General features: G+C 40.8%; 1 protein-coding gene across 2 annotated transcripts in view; it reads right to left on the minus strand.

Annotated features, from left to right (window-relative positions):
- The window catches only part of WASF3 (WASP family member 3), a 74,888-nt gene that overhangs the window by 39,455 nt on the left and 11,606 nt on the right, over positions 1-23,827 (minus strand). For both annotated transcript variants that reach the window (XM_075050695.1, XM_075050694.1), the window contains exon 2: positions 16,320-16,413. The gene's annotated coding sequence lies outside the window, so the exon portion shown is untranslated. The remainder of the gene's footprint in view (positions 1-16,319; positions 16,414-23,827) is intronic.

Below are 23,827 nucleotides of genomic sequence, written 5' to 3' on the forward strand. Positions count from 1 at the left end.
AAAAAACAAAACCAAAAATCACCACCCAAAAAACCACTAGCAAGCACAAGCAGCCTTACTAAGGCCCAGCATTAACGCAGCCAGGCAACAAAGCCACACAGCTTTGTGTGTTGTGGTTACTTCACTCTGGTACCTAAGGAGGGCTGAGGTCTGATTAAAGGGTTTCCCAGGGTGGGAATGCTTTTCATATCTTTCCTACACATTATCTGCCTGTGTATGGTAACTTGAGCACTAACGATGCTATTTCTCTCTACCAGGTAATCTTCCTCTCTCTCTTCCACACAGTTAACATCTCCAAGTTAATCACAGAAACCACTCATGTTTGATGCGCAAGAAGTTAGCAATCTGTAATTTTCCAGTTCATAAAATAAAATAGTAATAGTTATAGATGGAACAGCAAAACATCCAGTTATCAGGAGCACAAGACCTCCATATACCCCAACAACAATCACAAGCAAGTAACACAGGGTCCAGCAGAAATCAACATGGATCATACCCCCTTTCCCTGGCCTTACTGATACCGAAGACATTTTTACAAATAAAGTTACATGGACAGATATCCATTTACGCCTTACCAGGAAGAGAATACCAAGAGAAATAAAACCGCAGTAAAAAAAAATCCAAATACACTTGTTGTATCTAATGTGTTGTTAATATACGAAGAACGTCAAGATTGAAAGCAGCTACATCTCGCCAAATATAAAACATTACTTTCCCTTGCTGTTTCTGGCTCTTTTGTGACAGATCCTCCCTTTTACTAGCATCCCAAATTTAGATGTCAAAGTTCTGCCCACCATTTACTTCCTAATAATTCAATGCATAATCCTTGTCTCAGGTTTTGGGTTTTTTTGTTTTGTTTTGATTTTGGGGGGGCAGGGAGGTAAATAAAACTTAAAATCAATGTCAGGCATTAGTAAAAGTAACATGTTTTGATACAGTAATGCTGACTTACAAAACCTTATTTGCAGCATTAAACAGATTTCCTTGTTAAACATACAGTAACTCCCATTATGAAACAAATAAGCTACTATAAAACCATAGTGAGTCTCAGACCGAATACAGCAGTTAGCCTTCTCTAAAAATCCCTTTTCAAGACTTGAAGGCTGAAAAGTTGTGTTCCATGAAATCTGGCATTGTATCAACAGATCTCCATGGAGCTGGCAGGGTAGAAGTGCTCCAGAAACCAGCTTCAAGGGAAAAAGAAAAAAAAAAAAAGGCATTCTTACCATGTATAATCAATCACTAAAAAGAAGCTTAAGCAGCATTTTTTCCCGAGCTAAAAGCATCAATCCTAGCTAAGATTACTGGGGATGCAGAGGTTACCAATGATAATACTGACTAATTTTTAAAGTCTGCTTTCTTCCAGCATTTAAAATCAGTGCATTTAACTATCCTTTGTGGAACCTTTTGTAAACACAAGTCTTTGTGTCTTTCTTCAACACATATATGTCTTGAAAATGTAAATGTAGCTTTTTAAGAGTCTATGAAATTTCAGAACCTAACACTGAACATTTGGAAGTATCATATTGATTTACAGCTATCTCTATAATTCTCCACTTTTAATCAATGCCAAGTGTGGGTGATTCCAAGTGTGGGTGAGCTGGGAGGAAAAATAGTATAATAGTATTACATAGTACAATAAAAGCAGAACTGAACAAAATACGTGGAGTCCACAAGAAAAAGAGCAGCATCATCCACCAGAGGTTTTCTACTTGTGGACCTCTGGGGATGTTCAAGGACTTCAAAAGGAATCAGGCAAACAGTAAGTAAGGTTAAAGGCTGCATTAGCAAGTTGTGTGGTACAATAGGAGCAGAGGCACCTGCAGAACAGAATAGTTGGTGCTGATGATCCTGTTTCCATCTTATATACTTTTTTTGGTAGGGAAACAGGGGTATTTGTTCCAAACTAGCTCTTGCCTGGTCTCATGAACCATTAGATGCTGAACATCAGGTATGCTCCTAGAGAGGACCTTTTGGTTTTAGACTCATCATAAAGGAAAGGAGTTCATATACTCCACAAATGGGGAATCTTCATCATAAACATACTCCTGGATCCAAGCCAAACCAATATCATAATGCACCCTAAAATGCCTGTTGTCATGTTTTAATTCGCTACATAAAGGTTGAAAAAGAACAGTTTTCTTTTGTTTTAATTTTATGAGGACAAGGTGGAAGAAAAGAGGCAAATACCAGTTGAAAAAACCAATCATCTTAAGGCTGAAAACCTGTCACACAGCATTTTTTTAATTATGGCTCCTTCCAATATTTACGAATGAAGGCTCCATGGGAAAGGAGGGAATAATGACTGTCATGCATAGACTGTCTGTTTCATCTATTCTCTCCTTCCCTATACTGCACTCTGCCACCCAACACTTGGGGAAGGAGCTCCTTTTCCTCACTAGCCAGCAGTCAACCACATACCAAATTCCTGGCAATACAGCCAACTAAAACCCACTGAAGGGGGAATGGACTGCCTAAACTTAGCAAGGCTGCAACTGCAAAGTAGCATTAGAAAGCCTCTAACAGTAAGGTTACATAAAATCTGTGTTACTACAGTATCTGTACACCTAGACATTAAATTTATTCTCCAAACTTGAGAAAGGCAAGAAGCAGCATCGCAATTAATACAGTTGAGAGGCACAAAGCTACTCGATATTGGCCAGCACACATGGCCCATAGAACGATCAGAAATTGGACCTAGATCACACCAATACTTAGCAATAAGTGCTTCAACCACAAGATGAGTTGTGTTTCCTTCTCAGAAGCAAAACCCAGTTATTGCCTTAGGATACACTCCACTTAAAGTTGTGCTTTTTGAGACAGCTGTAAGCCAACCACTCCTTGATTTAATTAAATGGATTCTTTTCCCCTTTCCCTGTTTCAACATTTCTGCTATTATAGCTGTTGCTCCTGGCTGAGCTGCTTCCAGGGCTGGAATCAGATTGGAAGTGAGCAGAAACTTAATCCAGAGAAAAGAAGTCAAAGCAGTTTATGGAATTACTGCCCTTATAGCTGAGACCACACAAGTGATAAGAGCACTCAATCTGCTTCAGCACAAAGGAAAAAAAGAAAAAAAAAACCACCACCACAAACCAAAACCCCAAACAGCAATTCAAGCAAACCTCCCATTTCATACTGAAACAAGACAGGGGCATTCAAAAAAAAGTTACAACATTAAGTTGCATAGGTGAATAGCAAGCTAAACACAAGTGTTACCTAAAATGTGGTAACTAGAACTGAAAGGTTAGTAAGTGCTTTCTACAAGAAATGGCATCAACATTGTCATAGAAAGAGGATTTAAGTCTACTCATAGAATCATAGACTATTCTGAGCTGGAAGGGACCCATGAGGATCATCAAGTCCAACTCCTGACTCCACACAAGGCAGCCTAAAAGTTAAACCACATACCCAAGAGCGTTGTCCAAATGCTTCTTGAACCCCAGCCAGCTTGGGGTCACAACCACTTCCCTGCAGAGATTGTTCCAGCGCTTGACCACCCTCTCAGCAAAGAGCTGTTTCCTAATACCCAGTCTGAACTTCCCCTGATGCAGCTTTAAGTCACTCCCTTGTGTCCCATCACTGGACACCAGAAAGACAACATCAGCACCTCCCTTTCCGCTCCCCCTCATGAGGAAGTTGTAGACAGTGATGAGGTCACCCGTTGGTACCCCCTTCTCCAAGCTGAACAAACCTAGTATCTTCAGCTGCTCCTCATAAGTCATGCTTTCTAGTCTAGTCCATCTTATTGGTACAAATACAGACCTAATAACACTGAAGAGTTCAGAGCTGTTGCAATTTTCTGTCAGCCTCTGCTGCCACATTTCCCAAAATCACATAGGAGTCCCAGAAAACTCTGAGAAGGTCAAGAAAATTCTTGTTGAATAGAATAGACATTTCTTATATATTTTTTCCTCAGGCTCACAGAGGCATCTGTCACATCCCAAGGACTGCATTACATGTGTGATGGTTTAAGTCCAGCCAGCAACAAAGCACCACGCCACTCACTCTCTCCTCCTGCGGCAGTGGGATGGGAAGGAGAAAATACAAAAGGCTCATGGGCCAAGAACAGGGAGGGATCACTCACCAATTATGGTTACAGGCAAAAGACAGACTCAACTTGGGGAGGGAAAAAATCAGAAGTCAGTATAATTTGATACCAATCAAATCAAAACAAGGACAATGAGAAATAAAACCAAATCTTAAAACACCTTCCCCCCACCCATCCCTCCTCCCTGGGCACAAATCCACTCCCGATACTCTCTCCCTCCTCCCCCCCAGGTGGTGCAGGGAGGCAGGGAATGGGGTTTGGGGTTAGTTCATCACACATTGCCTCTGCCACTCCTTCCTCCTCAGGGGGAGGAGGACTCCTCACTCGTCCCCTGCTCCAGCATGAGGTCCCTCCCACGGGAGACACTCCTCCATGAACTTCCCTGGCATGGGTCCTTTCCGCAGGCCAATCTTCAGTCACAGCCTGCTCCAGCATGGGCTTTCCCATGGAGTCACAGCCATCTTGGGGGTATCCCCCTGCTCCGGCGTGAGCTCCTCTCTCCCCGGGCTGCAGGTGGGCATCTGCTCCCCCACTCCCCTCCACGGGCTGGGGGGGACAGCCTGCCATCTCACCACGGGCTGCAGGGGCATCCCCTCCTCCAGCACACCTCCTCCCCTCCTTCCTCACTGACCTCAGCATCTGCACAGGTCTCCCTCTGACATTCCAATCCCCCCACTCACTACCAGTTCCCCTTCTTAAATCTGTTCTCCCAGAGGCGCTACCACCGTCACTGACTGGGTTGGCCTTGGCCAGCAGCAGGTCTGACTGGGAGCCAGGGAAGCTTCTGGCAGCTTCGCACAGGAGCCACCACTGTAGCCCCTGCCCTGCTACCAAACACAAACCCAACACAACATGACATCTCATGTATGCATTACAAATTCTGTTTACCTTGTTAGCCACATAAGTAGTTTATGCCTGCATCATTCCCATCTTTTTCATAAAGAGATGCTTTTGCTGGATGCTAACTTGGTATATATTGATTTCTGTGGTTTATTTACAGAGAGAAAAAACAGCATATGCCCATAAATATTTAACATTAAATTAATTCTAAAATCATGAAGTATTAAAGGATAATTTTTTAATAAATATACAGTACTCTGAAACAGGAGGGTAGATAGAAACTCAGCACAAAAATTGGTATCCTCTTGTCAGCAACAACAAGTCACCAATCTGATGAAAGGTACTATCACATCTCAAGAAAAGCAGTTGCTCTTAGCCTCTGGTAAAGGTCCCTTTTTTCTTTTCCAAGAGAGTAAAATGGAATCAAGGACAAACCATTAAAAAAAAAAAAAAGGAACCTATTCTCTATGTTTTAGATCTATAAAGGTCTTAATTCTTACAATTCATAGAGAACAGAACATTTCTTTACTTGCTTCCCATTAGTTTAACTGTAAATGTCAAAATAGTGTACAAATAGATTGCACATTGAACTGATCGCATTCATATTTTCAGAGAGAAACACCCATCAAAATTCAGTAACCAAACACCTGAAGAGAAGCCACTCACTTTTATACTGAGTTTTTTATACTGACAAGATGCTCTGCCCACATTTTAGAGCCATAGTCCTAACATTTCCCTCCCTTGTAAGGGCCCTGCTGACCGTGCTTTCTCTTCTCCTTCGCTTCTAGCACCACTGCTTTTTGCATCCTCTCTACTCCAGTTGACGATACAGCAAGGAAGGCTGTTGTGTCCTTCACACATCCTACAGCTGCTTTCCTCTACCAGATAGAGTTTACAAGCTTGGACTCTGCTTCACACACCTCGCTTTTGGCAATGTCATGTCTCACTACTAGTTTAGAAGTTGCTAACTGGTCCAACAAGAGTTGGAGGCATTGGTAACTAAGGGGAGAGGTATAAACCAATGCTTCCAACTACCCTTCCCCCACCCCACAGTTTCACATTCCAGTGTTTGCCTACACAGCCTATTTGGTATAAAACCTTGCTCTTAACTCTTTCTTTTTTTTTTAGTTAGAACTGTTTTCGAGCCATAGACAGATTCTGAAGACTGTTTCTCACTCTCAAAAAAGTCCAGTAACTAAAAGAATGGGACAGGGTAGTTGCTCCTCCCTCTATCCTATCCACTCCCCACATACATCCCAAACTCCCCTCCCACTGTCAGGGTAAAATATCTTATTCAAATATTGTGTTCTTATTTGAATATGAAAACTCCTCAGACAGGCCCCATAATGTCAACTCTTCCCACAAACCCTCAAGACTAAATGCAGCTTCTCTCCAAATCACGGGGAAAATGGACCTAGCTAACTAAACACTGGCAGGCTACAGATCAGGAAGCTGTCTGCAAAGTCTCTCACTGCTCTTTTTTTTTTTTTTAAAGCATAAGAAACCATTAATACCTATTTTTAAACTGTTTTAATGCATAGCTGAGGCAGCTACATAAAGAAGCCATGTAGCTGCAACCAGATGAACAGAGTTTAAGGGCAATCTGTTTAATCCTATAAATATACAAACTGCACATAAAAAATAAAAAAAGCTTTAAAAGTTAATGTTTTATTTACAAGAAAAGGTATACAACTGCAGTGAGTATTGCTAAAACATACTTTAATTTTATTCCTGAAGTTAAAGAGGAAAGGACAACCATCTAGATCCTGATGATCACTGCAGTCTCTTGTGAACTTAAAAGAAAGCAGTTTGAAATAAATTTTAACATCTATTGCCAACAAATTTTGATTATTTTCCCCACTCCGGTTCCATAATGGTTAGTCCTGAAGCTTGCCATGAGTTTGCTTCAAAATATTTTGCATATTGGACCAAAATACTTTCAATATTGATCTATCATTAAATTGTTTTGAACAAAAAAGTCTCCTAGCAGTAGACATTAATTCTTAACACCACTAAGTACATTTTGAACCTAAACATGCTGAAGTGAAAACAACAGAAAACAAATTAAATCCTAGAAAGTTTATGTCCAGGATGTTCTTGGTTTTCTTTAAACAACAGAAACAAAGAAAGACATAGAATTCTTGAGTGAACTTACTATAAGCTTGCCTCCATCCCAGCACTGCTGTTGCCATTATCCTGGTGGTAAAATGCAATTATTAGTTTAAAACCCATTCAACTGATGAGATCGCACAATCGAAGATGAATAGATTTCTTGACTTTGGCTGTAACCAGCTGGCTGCTGAGCAAAAGGAGGACTGCTCTTGCCATCTCTGTGATAAGGCTCCAGGAGGCAATACTGTGGTTGCTGGCAACCCACCTGATGTGATTTGTGAGGATCACATCAAACTGAGCAAAACTTGTACAACTCCGCTGGAGACATGAGTTTTTGTGGACTGATAGGGTAACACTAGGCACAAACGCATTGACTCTGATTCTCAAAGACTGTCATTTAAAGTTATCTATGATTACATGGATCTTCCATACACCCCACCAAATTATGTAACAAATTTATCAATGCTTACTTTACTCTGAACTACACTTTAAAATAGTCAATGTAATCTACAGAGACTACAAGCTATATGTACAGAAAAAAGAAATCAAGCCATTTGAGACTAATCTACACACAGTTCAAGAAGCAATTTAACTACATCAGTTAAATTTAGAAACTGATTTAGTTAATCATTGCACAGGCAACCAAGATTTAAACCTCATCTTCAAGCAGATCCCTACGCACTAGCTGCATAATTCAGAAGGGAACTTACTACGATGCCAATCATAGAAAAAGTTCAGAGAATAGGCCAGAGACTGCATTTATTTGCGGTATTGAAGTAGCACTGAATTTCCCACAGTCTCAGACAGTGATAATGAGAATATTTCTGTATGCGTTCATATCACTATCTTGAAAACATGATGGGCATGCTAAGGTTCTCACAGCACAGATGTCAGTTTTACCAAATTAATCCTCCTTGTATATTAACATCAAACCCATTTTGCCAGGCTGCAATTTAAAAATATAAAAGTCCCTCAACTCCACACAATCAAGTCCAAAATGTAAATAAATACACACTCAATAGAGTTTAACCCAAGACAGGGAAGAGTTGAGTCCAAATATTCTGCCTCTTCTGATATCAAGATCAGACAGAAAACAAGAAAAGCTCATAGAAAATGCATGCACCTCTTAAGATCAGAATCTGTGATCACACTTCTCTATCACTTCTTAAGTCAGTCTCTCACAAAACCAGTTCCACCTTATTTTGGCTTTACCATTTGTAATGCAAGGATTCTGAGATATTTTCTCCTCTCTCATAGGCCTTCCCCCCCCCCCCCCCCCATGAGACCATTTGGAAAACATTGTTCTACCTCTCCCCCCATCCACTGCTACGTAGTAAGTGATCTTCAGCTTCTGGCTGGCTAAGTAGTCCAAAAACCTTCCACCATTCTCCAGAAGACTATTTCTCTCTCCTGCCCAACTTACGTTTCACACTCACTCTCTCCTATTCTGAAAAGCTTCTTTCCTTCAGGGAAAATGCAAACTGCAGCCTCCTGAAGAAAATTCAGAGGAAACTTTTCTTACTAGTTTGTTTTAAATCAAGAATTTAAGTTACTAAATTATTCTATAATTTGCCAGCCACAAACACTACAGCTTATGTAACTGAAGAGTCACATAGTACAGGCAAAAGTCTTTGCGATTAAATTTGGTTTAACCCTGACTAAAAATATCTAAGTTGCTTTCACAATAAAAGTATTTCTGAAGACTGGAACAGTCTTATCCACACAGCAATCACAAACATAATATTAACATCTTTCTTCAAAACATTTAACTGAATATGCAACATTTTTATATGCCAAACTAACTATAAACATGTATTTCTTGTCATTACATACAAGCAATTCTAAAGAAGTTCTTCAGCTGGTCTAGTGAATTGCCTTTTGGGGCTGGTAAGCATCAGGGTCCATTTTCAAACCCTGCATTTGGTATCTCCTTTCCGACTACAGGCTCTCTAACCTTCTTTGTGGGAAACACTTTTGTAGTGTAGTGTTGTAAGATTACAAGGGAAGTTTAGAAAAAGCCAGTGCATGATACTTAACACAGGACAGCATGTTAAGGAATCAGCAGCTTTCACAAACATCTAACAGTTGTTATTTTATTTTGAGCAACTTGACTACGTCTGGGGGCATTTATATTGGCAAAACACACCAGGAGATCCAGAGAAGCAAGAAAAGACAGGGCACAGTTATAATCCAAGTGACAAAATGAATGACTCAATTTAAAATGAAAATGCCTTACTATGCACGCAAAACAGGTGAATTAAACCATTTAGATTTTTTATTATGAATTGTAAGTGTGTCATGGTTTGACCCCAGCCAGCAACTAAGCACCACGCAGCCGCTTAGTCACCTCCCTCACAGTGGGATGGGGGAGAGAATCAGAAGGGTAAAAGTGAGAAAACTCGTGGGTTGAGATAAAGACAGTTTAATAGGTAAAGCAAAAGCCGTGCACGCAAGAAAAGCAAACCACGGAATTCATTCCCCACTTCCCAAGGGCAGGCAGATGTTCAGCCATCTCCAGGACAGCAGGGCTCCATCACACCTAACGGTTACTTGGGAAGACAAACGCCATCACTCCGAACGTCCCCCCTTCCTTCTTCTTCCCCCAGCTTTATATACTACATATGACATCCGACGGTCTGGAATATCCCTTGTGTCAGCTGGGGTCAGCTGTCCTGGCTGTGTCCCCTCCCAACTTCTTGCACACCTCCAGCCTCCTCACTGGTGGGGTGGGGTGAGAAGCAGAAAAGCCCTTGGCTGTGTGCGAGCACAGGCCAGCAGGAATGAAAACATCCCTGTCTTATCAACACTGTTTCCAGCACACATCCAAAACACAGCCCCATATCCCAGCCAAAGCCAGCAGAAAGTGAAATTCTTTGAAGCAGAAGTTTAAAAAGAAAAATGTTACATTTCTGTAGAAATCAATCATGATTTTAAATACAAGCTTGTCATTTTATTGACCAGCTAGTTTCCAAATTGCATGTCCTATTAGAACATTTGTGATACATGAATGATCAGTGTTCAACCAAAAATTAGAATTTATGTTCACTAAAACTAGTTTTTAATATTTTTTTAAAAATCAAAGGCTGATTATTTTCAAGTATGTTCAGCATTCTGTCTTTAAAGATCTGTCCTGGTTTCAGCTGGGATAGAGTTAATTTTCTTTCTAGTAGCTGGTATAGTATTATGTCTTGGATTCAGTATGAGAAGAAAGTTGATAACACACTGATGTTTTCAACTGTTGCTAATTAAGTGTTTATACTAAGTCAAGGATTGTTCAGCTTCTCATGCCCAGCCAGCAAAAAGGCTGGAGGGGCACAAGAAGTTGGGAGGGGACACAGCCAGCGCAGCTGACCCGAACTGGCCAAAGGGGTATTCCAGACCATGTGATGTCATGTCCAGTATATAAACTGGGGGAGTTGGCCTGAGGGGCAGATTGCTGCACGGGAACTAACTGGGCATCGGTTGGCAGGTGGTGAGCAACTGCCTTGTGCATCACTTGTTTTGTATATTCCAATCGTTTTATTATTACTTTTATTATTGTCATTTTATTATTGTTATCATTATTAGTTTCTTCCTTTCTGTTCTGTTAAACTGTTCTTATCTCAAACCATGGGTTTTACCTTTTTCCTTCTGATTCCCTCCCCATCCCACTGGGGAGGTGGGGAGTAAGCGAGCAGCTGCGTGGTGCTTAGTTGCTGGCTGGGGTTAAGCCACAACAGTCCTTTTTGGCACCCAATGTGGGGAACAAAGTGTTGAGATAATGACAGATCTGACCAGAGTGCGTTAAAACGAATTTGTTACAAGGATTCATTATATTAGTTTAGTAGTCGCTGGTCACAATGTCAATGTATTGGCTCTTCGAGTTGTGGTGCTCATTTTTAGAGTTCTGTTATGTATCACCTCACTTGCTGTACATAGTCCCTGTGCTGCTACTTATCATCTGTGAGAGGTGGATTAAGCTTTTCACTTTGATGTAGTCTGTAACACTGGCTTATGGTACAATAAAATTATTGGTCATGGGACTAATCTGGTATTTGTACTCAGCACTGTCATCACCTCTACACTTCCAGAGCCATCTGTGGGAAACTATTAATAATTACACCCTTTACTTTTTCTCCTCAGAGAGCAAATCTATGGGTGAGATACCTGTCTTCACCTTCCCCTCCTCCTCCAACCTAATTACAATGGCATTTGAGAATTTTGAAAAATTTTGATACCCTTGGGATGTTGAAACCAGCATGGTCCTATCGCTAGGAACTAACATGTTCCTGAATGTGGTTCAGGTCTTGTTTAGGGTTAAACAACTATTGAAGATCACCCAGAGATCTGCCCCAAGGCTGGATAATTACGAGTGGCACAGTATGTGGGGTAGCGTGGGCAAGTACCTAGAAGAGTGGGCACCTAGTGTTTTGGAACTTCACACTTGAACAAGTGCAGAATCCTGAAAGACTAGTAGAACATTTGGAAGAAGTATGCTGTCACCCCAACCATTCCAGGGAGACACATATTACTGCAATATGCTGGGGCCTGGCCCACGCCTGTCAAGCCCTGTTCAACACTACTCAGCACCCTCAAGGGGAAGAGAAGGTCTCTGGATCTGACAAGGCGACTGGCACTGCAGCCACTCCAACCCCGGCCACAGGCACCACAGCTGAACCAGCAAAACAACCCATACCAGTATCAGTTGCCTCCACACAAAGAAATATACAAAAAAATCAGTTCACTTAGCAAAAGATGGACATGAACCAGGGTCATCACAAGAACAGAAGGAAGAGGCAGAACCAGAGGTAATCACCCAGTCCCTATCCCTGAGTGAGCTGCAGGATATGCGACAAGATTTCAGCCATCGTCCAGGTGAGCACATTATCATATGGCTGCTCCGATGCTTGGGCAATGGGGCTAATAGCCTGGAATTAGAAGGTAAGGAAGCCAAGCAGCTGGGATCACTTTCTAGTGAAAGGGGCATTGACAAGGCAATCTGAAAAGGGGCACAAGCCCTCAGCCTCTGGAGGCAACTCCTGTCAAGCATGAACGAAAGGTACCCCTTCAAGGAAGATGTTCTCTATCAACCAGGCAAGTGGACCACCATGGAGAGAGGTATCCAGTATCTAAGGGAATTAGCCATGCTGGAGATGATTTATTATGACCCGGACAACACACTATTACCCAGAGATTCAGACAAAGTCCAACGCACACAACCCGTGGGGCAAAAGTTTGTACAGAGCGCGCCATCGTCATATGCCAACCCATTGGCAGTACTGACCTGGAAAGACGAAGAGGCACCAATAGTGGGTGGAACGGCTCGCCAACTCCGGCAATACAAAGAAAATCTCTCTTCCCCTCCACAAGCCTGCATCTCAGCTGTGGAGAAGCTGTCCTGGGACTTCCAGCAATTCAAAGAGGATACCTGTAGAGACCACTATCTCAGCTATTAGGAATGAGTGTTCCTCTGCCCAAGAGAGAGAATATAGAAGGTACACACCATGGGGTACCCTGTGGTTTTACCTGTGTGACCACAGAGATGACATGAAGAAGTGGTTGGAAAACCTACCTCAGTCCTAGATGTATCGGCACACGAGTTGTGATGACAAAAAAACCACAGAAGGGGATTCTTTCACGAAAAAATGCCACTACAGTTTCCAAACAGAGCAGAAGGGCTGCTCTTACTTCTGATCCTCTTGAAGGAATTTCTAAGTCAATTTTACAAGAAGCAGGTAATGGATACTCTGAGCAGGATTAGAGTGGCCCTGCCTCCAGCCAAGTAGAAGAAAGGGACAACCGGGTTTATTGGACTGTGTGGATTCAATGGCCAGGCACGTTAGACCCGCGGGAGTACAACGCTCTAGTAGACACTGGTGCACAGTGCGCTCTAATGCCATCAAGTTACAAAAGGGGCAGAACGCATCTGTATTTCTGGTGTGACAGAAGGATCCCAACAGTTAACTGTATTGGAGGCTGAAGTAAGCCTAACTAGGGATGAGTGGCACAAACACCCCAGTGTGACTGGCCCAGAGGCTCCATGCCTCCTTGGCATGGACTATCTCAGCAGAGGGTATTTTGAGGACCCAAAGGGGTATCAGTGGGCTCTTGGTATAGCTGCCCTGGAGACTGAGGGAATTAAACAGCTGTCTACTCTGCCTAGTCTCTCTCAGGACCTTTCAAATGTGGGGTTGCTGAGGGTTGGAGAACAACAAGTGCCAATTGCTACCACAACAATGGTGCACCGGCAGCAATATCATACCAACCAAGACTCCCTGATTCCCATCCATAAGTTGAGTCATCGACTGGAGAGCCAAGGGGTGACCAGCAAAACTTACCCTTTAATAATCCCATACAGCCAGTCCGAAAGTCTAATGGAGAGTGGAGTCCAATAGTTGACTATTGTGGCCTGAATGAAGTCACACCACCGCTGAGTGCTGCCATGCCGGACAGGCTAGAACTTCAATGCGAATTAGACTCAAAGTCAGCCAAGTGGTACACCACAATTGACATTGCTAACGCATTTTTCTCAATCCCTCTGGCAGCAAAGTGCCAGCCACAGTTTGCTTTTACTTGGAGGGGTGTCTGGTACACCTGGAATCGACTGCCCCAGGGGTGGAAACACAGCCTCGCCATTTGCCATGGACTAATCCAGACTGCACTGGCAAGGGGTGAAGCTCCAGAACACCTACAATACATTGAGGACATCATCGTATGGGGCGACAGAGCAGAAGAAGTTTTTGAGAAAGCGAAGAAAATAATCCAAATCCTTCTGAAAGCCAGTTTTGCCATAAAAGAAAGTAAGGTCAAGGGACCTGCATAGGAGATCCAGTTTTTGGGAACAAAACGGCAAGATGGATGTCATCAGATCCCAATGGACGTGATCAACAAAATAGCAGCTATGCCTTCAGCAACTAATAAAAAAGAAACATGTTTTCTTAGGTGTTGTGAGTTTTTGGAGAATGCACACTCCAAATTACAGTCTGATTGTAAGCCTTCTCTATCAACTGACCTGGAAGAACAATGATTTTAAATAGGGCCCTGAGCAACAACAAGCCTTTGAACAAATTAAATGGGAGATTGTTCATGCAGTAGCCCTTGGGCCAGTCCAGGCAGGACAAGATGTTAAACATGTGCTCTATACCACAGCCAGAGAGAATGGCCCTACCTGGAGTCTCTGGCAACTACAATAAACTCCAGACTATTAAACACATTTCAATTCAACTCTACAGGAAAAGTTGTGCTTAACCTGCAGAAAGAAATACAAAATATTTGATAATACTACACTGAGTATGAACAGCAGATATCTCAAAACAATTTTTGAAGTTTTGTGAATAAATACAACCTAGGTAACATATTTCTAAACCTAGGTTCTTATTCCTGTAACAACTAATCTCTACAACCTCCTATGAATAAAAGCAAGCAATGTTGTTTCCATGCAGCATGAAATGCAACTGAAATATAACAGTGGTGTAACAATTGTTAAGCTTATAATAGAGAAAAAGGAACACCAGAAGTTAAAATATGACAGCAGTGACTTCTTTAATCCCAAGAGCAGCAGAAGTGGTCTGTAAAATCAGCTACTAGAGAGAACGTAAGTCTGGGTGCCAGATACTGGAGATCAGGGCTCTTAAAGTCAGCTACTGGAGTGACCATAGATATGGACTACCTACTGGAGACACCTTTGCACGGACATTCATGTGTGTGCACACCCCTGTTACAACAGGACACCTCAGGACACTGTAAATACATTTATAAGAGGAATAAATGTCACTTTCATTCAATAAGTAATATGGTAATCCAATAATCTAGTAGTGAAGCGTATTTTCAGTCTTTGATATGACAATTTGGTTTACCAAATCTTTTGCAGACTGTTTACTTTCCCTGACACACTTCCTCTGCCTTTGAAATTTACAGCAAGTGATATTTTTTACAAACAATTTCAGTATATAACCATCAAGTTACCTTAACATTCAATAGGAACAGCAGGAGGTGCAGAAGGGGGAAAGAATGAGTTTTCATTCATCCTTCTCCTTCCAAGGCTGCTGCCATACCTTTCACATTTTTGTGTGTATCATATTGCTTGCTCATACCTTCATCCTTCACAATAAAGTTTCCTACTCAACATTGTGAATGCACGCATACATAGCAGAGCTTTCAAGAACTCCTTTCTTTGAGTTTCTCCTAATTTAGGGTGCAATCTCTTCCACAACATACATACTGATAAGCATCTTGAGTATCATCAAGCATATAATCAGAACTCCAAATTAAAATAAGCGCATGTGAATTTCAGCTGAGGGGACAAAGTGTGCCAAAGGATCATAACCAGGGTCAGCTTTAGGACATGGGCAAAGTCAACAGTACCCTAAACACTGCTGCATACTTCGCTTATTTCAGAGACCTTGAAGAAAGGCTGGCTGCTGTTTCTGCCAAAGACAGCACTGTGGTATGCAATACAGGAAGAAAGCCACCTCTCCTACAAGTAGCTAATACTACTTCTAACCTCCTCATCCTCTCAGAAGAAAGAGCAACAAACATGCTCTCCAGCTTCTTCCTCTGCTCAAAAAGTTTCTCTTTCCCACTACAGAAGCAAGCTACAGTGCCCCCCCCAAAAAAAGTTGTAATAAGCAGATTTACTTATATTCTAGCAAAATTGTCTGCACTTTCGCAGTAGTCCTTCATTAGCACCACTCAGTGTGGCCCACATCTTCCATCACACAGTGAAGGAAGTGCAACACAGCTGTTTTCATACTCTTCCACCAACACAACAGTTATTCCTCATCTTAAAGCCTCTGGTGTGTGTGTTGCAGCTGAGACAGACTGGGGGACAGGGGGATTTTTCCCCACAAAGTTAGTTTAATGTCAATAAATAGAAAACTTATTATCCATTGCACTTTGAGGCAAACAATCAAACATTTCACCTCAGCAGATTTAGTTTAAATCTCCAAGATGACACATCAGCAAAGTACATATTAGGCAGGGTAAAAGTAATTAACAGATGCAAATTTACAAATCCGATATCTCATGAACATCCATGAATAAACTAAATTTATTTCTGTTTCCTACACAATAAGATTAGCATTTAAATGATACTAGTCTCCGGGGCTAGCAGTACTTTTGACATTTGTTTCAGGGCCTAATACAGCATATCATCAACATCACAAAAATATAAACCTCCTTCCCAATGACAACTCAAAACCTTCTGAACAGTTTCCAAACTTTGTCACTGGTCTTCAGTTTAAGGACTTACCACAGTTTTCAAAGCTATTTGTAATAGATTCACACAAATGCAAAGTAAGCAACAAGGTATGTTCAGCAAGACATCCCTTGAACAACTTACCATTTAAAATAAGGGAGTAGAGAATACCCTTTCTGGTTACACGTTTGAGAAGATAACTGTTCTGTAACTTGCTAGCACACTCAGGTGGCTTTATCTGCAAACAAAAAGAAATTTCAACTTAGTTTTTCAGTAATAGAATAATTAAAGGTCTGCATTAAAAAAAATCAGGTTCAGTGATCCGTTAAAAAACTTACTAAAATATGCATGAGTAGATTCTAGACACACTTTTAACTGTTTTGAGCTAAACATTATTCCATGTTACAGCCTAAATTTTTTCAGGATCCAAAAATAGCTTGTGTTATTTTATAACCAATGCCCTTATTTTTAACTGGATATTTCTGCAGAGAAGGTAACACCACTTAAAGACTGTAGGGATGGAAAAATGTAAGAAAATGGCCTATAGCGAAGCGTAAGACACCAGGTTTGAGCCCCTCTGAGATTACTTCACAGTAAATTAAATATTACTAAACACAAACCTACTAAAACAAAACACACTAAAAAAGCAATAAGAATCTCTTGCAAAAATTAAGTCATGAGTTGTTTCCATGAAAATATTACAGATCCTAGCATCAGGAGAATATTCTGACTTATAGATGAACATTTAGTCATACACTAAATTTTTATAAAATAAGTTTTTGTGGTTAAGACATAGCTGCCCTTTCTGCAAGAACCATACAAAGACGATCTCTGAACTAGATCGTTTGATTATAAAAGACTAATATTACAGCCATATTTTTAAAGGCTGCTGCTATACATTCCTTGGTGGAACTTGATTAGACATTTTAGACAATAAAAATTCACAAGAGAGATATAAAAACTTATCTATTTCAAGGGCACATTTATAAAATGGGATTTACAACAAAGCCAAAGCATCGAGAAGAGCAAGACACTGTTAAAGTCACTGCACACAGATTTCTCAAAGGCAAGACATCAGTGTCCTTGTACAACACCTCTTGTTCACTGTCACCACTCTAAGTTTCCTTCATCCTCCCCCAAAATATTACAGCTTTAACATCATGGTACCCTCACCTCAATTCCAGTAACCGTTGGTGCAGTGGCCACCTACTCCAAACCTAACACAGCCCTCTGGTTAGCTTGCTACCAAAAGCTACCAGTTGGCCACAGCCTTGGTCCTCACCTAAGTGTTTACACACTTAACAGAAGGAACTGTTCTGAAGTAACACATTGTAAAACGCTCAGGTACATATAGTTCATCCACATTCAGAGGTCTCCCTATCTTATCACTAGGATAGGTATACTATATGTGGAAGAAGGTGCCTTCAAAACGCAGCTTTACAATCCTGACTAAAATTATGTCAGAAAGGATCCTATTAACCTAAGTGATTTGAACCAACAGTGATTTATTCAAGTGTATCTGTGGTTCAAGAAACAGGGTTCAATTCTAGGGCCAACAATCTGGATGCAGGAGTTGAATGCACCATTAGCAAGTTTGCTGATGATACCAAACTGGGAGGTGCTGTTGATTGTCTTGAGGGACAGGAGGTCTTGCAGAGGGATCTAGACAGATTGGAGCACTGGGCAATGATTAATGGGATGAAATGCCAGATTCTGCATCTAGGATGGAGCAGTGTCAAGCACAAGTATAAACTGGGAGAAGAGTAGCTGGAGAGCATCCATGCAGAAAGGGATCTGGCAGTGCCGGTCGACAGCAGGCTCAATGTGAGTCAGCAGTGTGTGCCCTGGCAGCCAAGAGGGCAAACCGCATCCTGGGGTGCATCAAACACAGCATAACCAGACGGTCAAAAGAGGGGATTATCCCGCTGTATTCAGCGTCAGTGTGGCCTCACCTTGAATACTGTGTGCAGTTCTAGGCCCCACAACTTAAGAATGATGTTAGGGTACTCGCATGTGTCCAGAGGAGGGCAACAAAGCTGGTGAAAGGGCTGGAAGGAATGTCCTACGAGGAGCGGCTAAGGACTTTGGGTTTGTCTAGTTTGGAGAAGAGGAGGCTGAGGGGCGACCTTGTTGCTCTCCACAGGTTCCTGAGGAGGGCAAGTGGAGAGGGAGGTGCTGGTCTCTTCTCCCTGGTACCCAGGAACAGGACTGTTCAAAGCTGTGCTACAGGAGGTTTAGACTGGACTTTAGGAAGCATTGCTTTACCAAGAGGGCGGTCAAACACTGGAACAGGCCTCCTAGAGGTGGTCAATGCCCCAAACCTGTCAGTGTTTAAGAGGCATTTAGACAATGCCCTTAACATGCTCTAACTTTTGGTCAGCCCTGAAGTGGTCAGGCAGTTGGACTAGATGATTGCTGTAGGTCCCTTCCAACTGAAATATTCTATTCTTATAAACAGTTCTCCCCAATATGTACATACTTAGGTATGCAAGTAGATATATACACCATTGCAGTTTAGTTCTCACTACTAATAAAGCCTTTTCTATCTATAGATACTTATCTCTCTATATATACACGAAACCTTGGTATCTATAGATACTTATCTCTATACACACCTACATTCAGTAGGACACACACTGGAAGATATTTGTGAAAAGTGTGGGGTTTTTTCCCCAATTTGAAAGTCTCAAAAACCATTTAAATTGGTTTTAGACAGACATAGGGATCATACAGATTAATCATTAAAGAGCCACCATTTATAAAATTAAAACTCAATGGAATTAAATGGTGATTCCTTACAGTTGACCTATGGGGTTCAATTAAGGACATTACTATGTAAAGAAATAAGGAGGGTGAGAAGGGAGGGAGAGAAATGAAAGCATTTTTAACAGGTGAAACTTATGTATTTAATTATTCCATTTTACACCCTAGCTGCAGAGCTATCCTTGAAAGAGATTAGCATACTCTAGTATTAACTATTAACTACATGGTTCCAGTTTATCCCAGTTTCTCATGGTTTGGGTTTTTTCCCCCCTCCTCCTGTTTTTAAAGGGCCAGATGAGATAAACAGGTTTGTTTCTTTGGGGTCTTTTTTGTTATTAACATTTTTACTTATAAGGCAGTTAAACTAAAGCAGTTTTGCATGGATCTGTGACCTCAAATTTTGTTCGATATAGAGGAGCTTAGTTTAGGAAGATCAAACAAATCACAGAAATCCAGAAGTATGTGAAATAAAGTCCACTTTCTCTTTCGAAAAGAAGGTTAAAGTGGCTTAAAGCCATCATGCCTGCTGTTACCATGAGATTTTTATGGTTTTAATTAAGCCCTGTTTTCATAAAAGGGAATTTTAAAGCTACTTCTACTTCACACTGTTTAATATGGGTAAGGAAAAGTATGAACTTCATTATCCTAATTGCATAACCCATCCAGGTTATCTACTGCTTTACCAGACTCAACACCAAGCAGTTGATACTAACTCAAGAGATCAGATTTGCCTGTTCCCACTAAATATTCTCATAAATTCAATAAATCCTATTCTTCAGATTACTTCAGTATCTTTTTCACAACCATATTTAGTATTTTCTAATGGGGGGGGGGGGGGGGGGCAGTCAGCTGCCACAAATGCAGCATCACACAAAAGTAACTTCCACAAAGAGATTTTGAAGCAATGAAAAAATCTTGATCTGATAATCAAGTCTAAAAACCTAAATTTCTTACTACATACAATACTGCATGTATATATATATACACACATCCCAGATCTCTCTTAACAGTTCATAATGTGATTGCAGGTATGCCATCCTATTCTCTCAGTTTCTTGGCTGTGTCCCTCCCTCAGTCTTCCAACAACCATAAAATACCCATTTCAACTACATTTTCAAGTCCTGCTCCCTTTGCCTTCCTCTACTGAACATTTTGAAAACTACAAATAATGTAGATTTTCAAGAATTAAATACAGATTTACATCATGTAAGACACGAAATATTTTGACTTTGGGAAAAAAACCCCAAACATTAAATGTTTTGAAACAGTTGCAACTGGTGCTGAAAGGCATGGGCCACCAATAAATCCAACCTAGCTTCTTCTCATTTGAAGAGCAAAAGCTATTCTCTTTAACACTCTGCAGACAGGAGTGGAGGCACAGAACATATCACAGGAAAGGAACCATGCCATGTCCCAAGGCAATACCATGCCTGCCCAGGCATCAGCTGACAGCTCCAAAGCAATGTGTAGCTTATACTCAGGAATGGAAGCAACCAGATGTTTTGGTTATTACTGACCACTCTGCTCTGGGATGGGAAGAAAGAGAGAAGGGACAGCAGGAAATCTGGCACAGCTTCAAATCCACCTCTTCCCACCTCCATACAGGAAAGCAGAAACCACACAATGCTTTGGGGCTCCAGCTCCAATTCCCAGAGGACAGGGCTGAAGCTGCACAGCTGTGACAAATTGCTTCCTCTTTCCCTCTTCATTTAACAGCTGCTTGGTGCTGGCAGAAGACCAGGAGAGGAACAAACTATTACCAAAAAGGGAGGTTCAGTTAAAAGCTTGAGAACTACTGATGTTCAGTGTGTTCAGCTTTTGCTCAGAGAACACAAGCACATGCATTGCAGATGTGTGGAAGCTAGCAAGTAAATCAATACCAAATTGAGAACTTGATGCCTTATCTTCACTCTCCTACCACAAGTAACCTTGGTTTGAAATGCTCATGTAGCTCTTCACAGGTGACCTCAATGACCAACATGTGGTAAGGTGGTATAAGCACCACAATCATCTGAGCTGACCACTCATGTTATTACGGGTTACAAAATTCCTGGCAAATTCTGCAAGGAACCTTGTTCATTTTGGGGTTTGGTTTTTGTTGTTGCTGGTTTTGGGGAGTTGGGGTTTTTTTGTTTGGTTTTGTTTTTTTCAAAGCTTCCTTTATGAGGAACCACTTGAAAGTATCACCTGATCCCACACAATGTAATTCTTCTTTCAACACAGTACAGACAACATACTGGTTTTCTTACTTTAGCAACTCTTGTTGCAGATTACCATGGGAATCGCACTTTTTTTTTAAAGAGGTTATTGCCCCCACCACTTAAGATCCTATGTTTTCACAACTTACTGCCTACAGAAATAATGGTATTTTCCACTAACTAGCAGCATGAACTGGCATTTCCATAAACTACTGGCAACACGCTTCCTATCTCACCAATTTTACTCCTGCTATGCAGGTCTACTTTAGAAAAATCAAAACGTTTCAAACCAGGTTTCATTAATGGTTTTCTCTCGTCTTTTGACACACATGGAAGATCCAAGCTCAGATCTCAGAATTACAGATACTCAGTAAGTTTTAATTTTGTTACCCTTGCATCTTTGGGACATTCACACCAATGGAAATGTAAAATTGTAAATTTTAGGCATTTCTAAGTTTCACTAGTCAGCTGTATCCTTGATGCCTGTCTTTTTTTCTTTTTTTGAAGCCAAGACTTCCAGAAAGTGAGATTTTGCCATGCTGCTGTCATACACAGAAGAAAACCAAAGGGAACAAAACCTTCCACCTACCTCATTTTCAAGCATGACAATAGTGCAGAGATGCCCTGCCCTTGAAAAAGGCTTTTATTTAGGAGTAGCCTATTATCAGGTTAACATGTAAGTAACTAAATGTTCTGCACCAAAACTACTACTTTAAAAGGGAATCTTGCAACTTTCAAGTGGACAACTTAAGCTGTTATTAGTACAAGCCCATCTTCAAGTGCTTAAAAAATAAACAAATAATCAACCATCAGGACCAAGTAGGCAGTCATGGGGAAAGGACATTTTCCCAATAAAAAGTCACAGTAACAACTGGTATCCACACAATGATCTTTGCCCTCATGTGGCCCCCTGAAAGACTGAGGTTTAAGATTTTACAACTTGAATCAAGATAGCTTTCTATATGTATTCTTACTGCTACAAAAATAGTCCTGTCGTCTCCTAAACATAAAGTAAAACAAAAGTAGAATAAAAAGTCCAACCATGAACCAGCACCAATCCTCCACTGGTAATGTTTTGCTGCATTTTTCAGGTAAATAGATCACTAGCTGTATGCACATTACTTAGGATTGTACAATTAATCAGAATTTTAAATCTCAAAAACCCTTCTCCATCAGACTCTCAGCATCTGATCACTTCATGTCAGTCATTTTTTCTGCTTTTATTCAGGTAATTAACAACTAGTAATGGAAAACATCATTTGAGTAATAACAAAAAGTACCACAATATCGTGTAAAATTTTGGACAACAGGTCAATGGGATTTCAGGTACCAGTAGAACTCTCTTTTCTCCTACCAGCTTCTTGCTCTTTGAAAGATGAACTTGCCCAAACGAGAGTTACAACCTGTTCTCGGGAAATTTAAACCCAATCGGACTATTACACAAAGTGATACTGCACCAGTAATGGGAACCCACACAATACCTATTCCCACTAAGACAAGACCTCCCTAGCACAACCCTCTTTTCCCTCTGGAGGGATTATGGCACTTTTTTTAAACCAAGCCCAGTAAACTAAGATACAACTAACTAAACTAAGACTAAACTTCCCAAGTTCTTGTACAGTTACAATACAGCTGAAATATTTCTCTACCACATTGTAGTTTTTGTTAAATAGTAAACAGAATTAGGAGAAAAAAAGCTTAACACTAAATCTTGTACCAGATGCACTTCTGAAGAAATATGAAACAAATAAAAGGCATTAGCCAGAATTCAAACAAAAGCACATGAGAACACACAAGAGATGTTTTCAGATTTCATGCCCCTTTGCAACTTACATTTTGCCATCTCTTTCTGCATAAGAGCACTGATTTAATGGCTGGAAGTGATGTTATGCTATCAACAATAAATAATTTTTTATCCCCAAGCACAACCAGCTCTAAAGCAATGTATCTGTGCATTAGGAAGAAAAGCTATTAAAAACAGAGTAGGTGAAAACTGTTACTGGATCAGCTGAGTGATTTATAAAGCCTCGTCTTGGCTACCAAGAATCTACCTGGCAGAGACTACTCATTAGTAAGGAAGAGAACTTCACTTTCTCCTAAGCCTTTGGAGTATCAGTATCTGTTCCTGGATGGAACTGTTGTAAATCCCATTCTTACATAAAAGAGTTCACAACTAACATTCTTTGTTTGAGGGGGAAGGGAAGGACAGGGCACCTGCAGCTACTGCATCCTTATGGGCCAGCTGTTCACACAGGTCACGTTCTTCTCTATTCAGACTCACCAAAAGTTGTTTCAAGCCTACAGAAAAACATAATACTCAAGCTTCCCATTTTGGCCAAGTTTATTCTTCCTCTAACATCCAATAAGAACTTGATTTAAATCAGCCAGTCCTGCATGCTTTGAACCAGAAAAGAGGATCAACACTTCATTATACACCTGCAGAAATGAGCAAAAAAGCATAGAAGGCAGATTTTATAAAGCACTACTAATATCATGCAAATGAACTAATCCACAGTGGAATTTAATTATATCTACAGTCTTATCTTTCCTACAGTTACATTTATTTTAGTATTTTGTTCACAGTAGATTTAGAAGACTCAAAAACACACTTCTGACAAAAGAACACTTGTCCTTCAAGCTTTGTATTTCAAACAAGCTTTTGTTTCAAGGTTTCCTCCATATATTTTAAGT

The sequence above is a fragment of the Buteo buteo genome, chromosome 18 (genome assembly GCF_964188355.1).
Source record: "Buteo buteo chromosome 18, bButBut1.hap1.1, whole genome shotgun sequence".
Taxonomy (NCBI): Eukaryota; Metazoa; Chordata; class Aves; order Accipitriformes; family Accipitridae; genus Buteo; species Buteo buteo.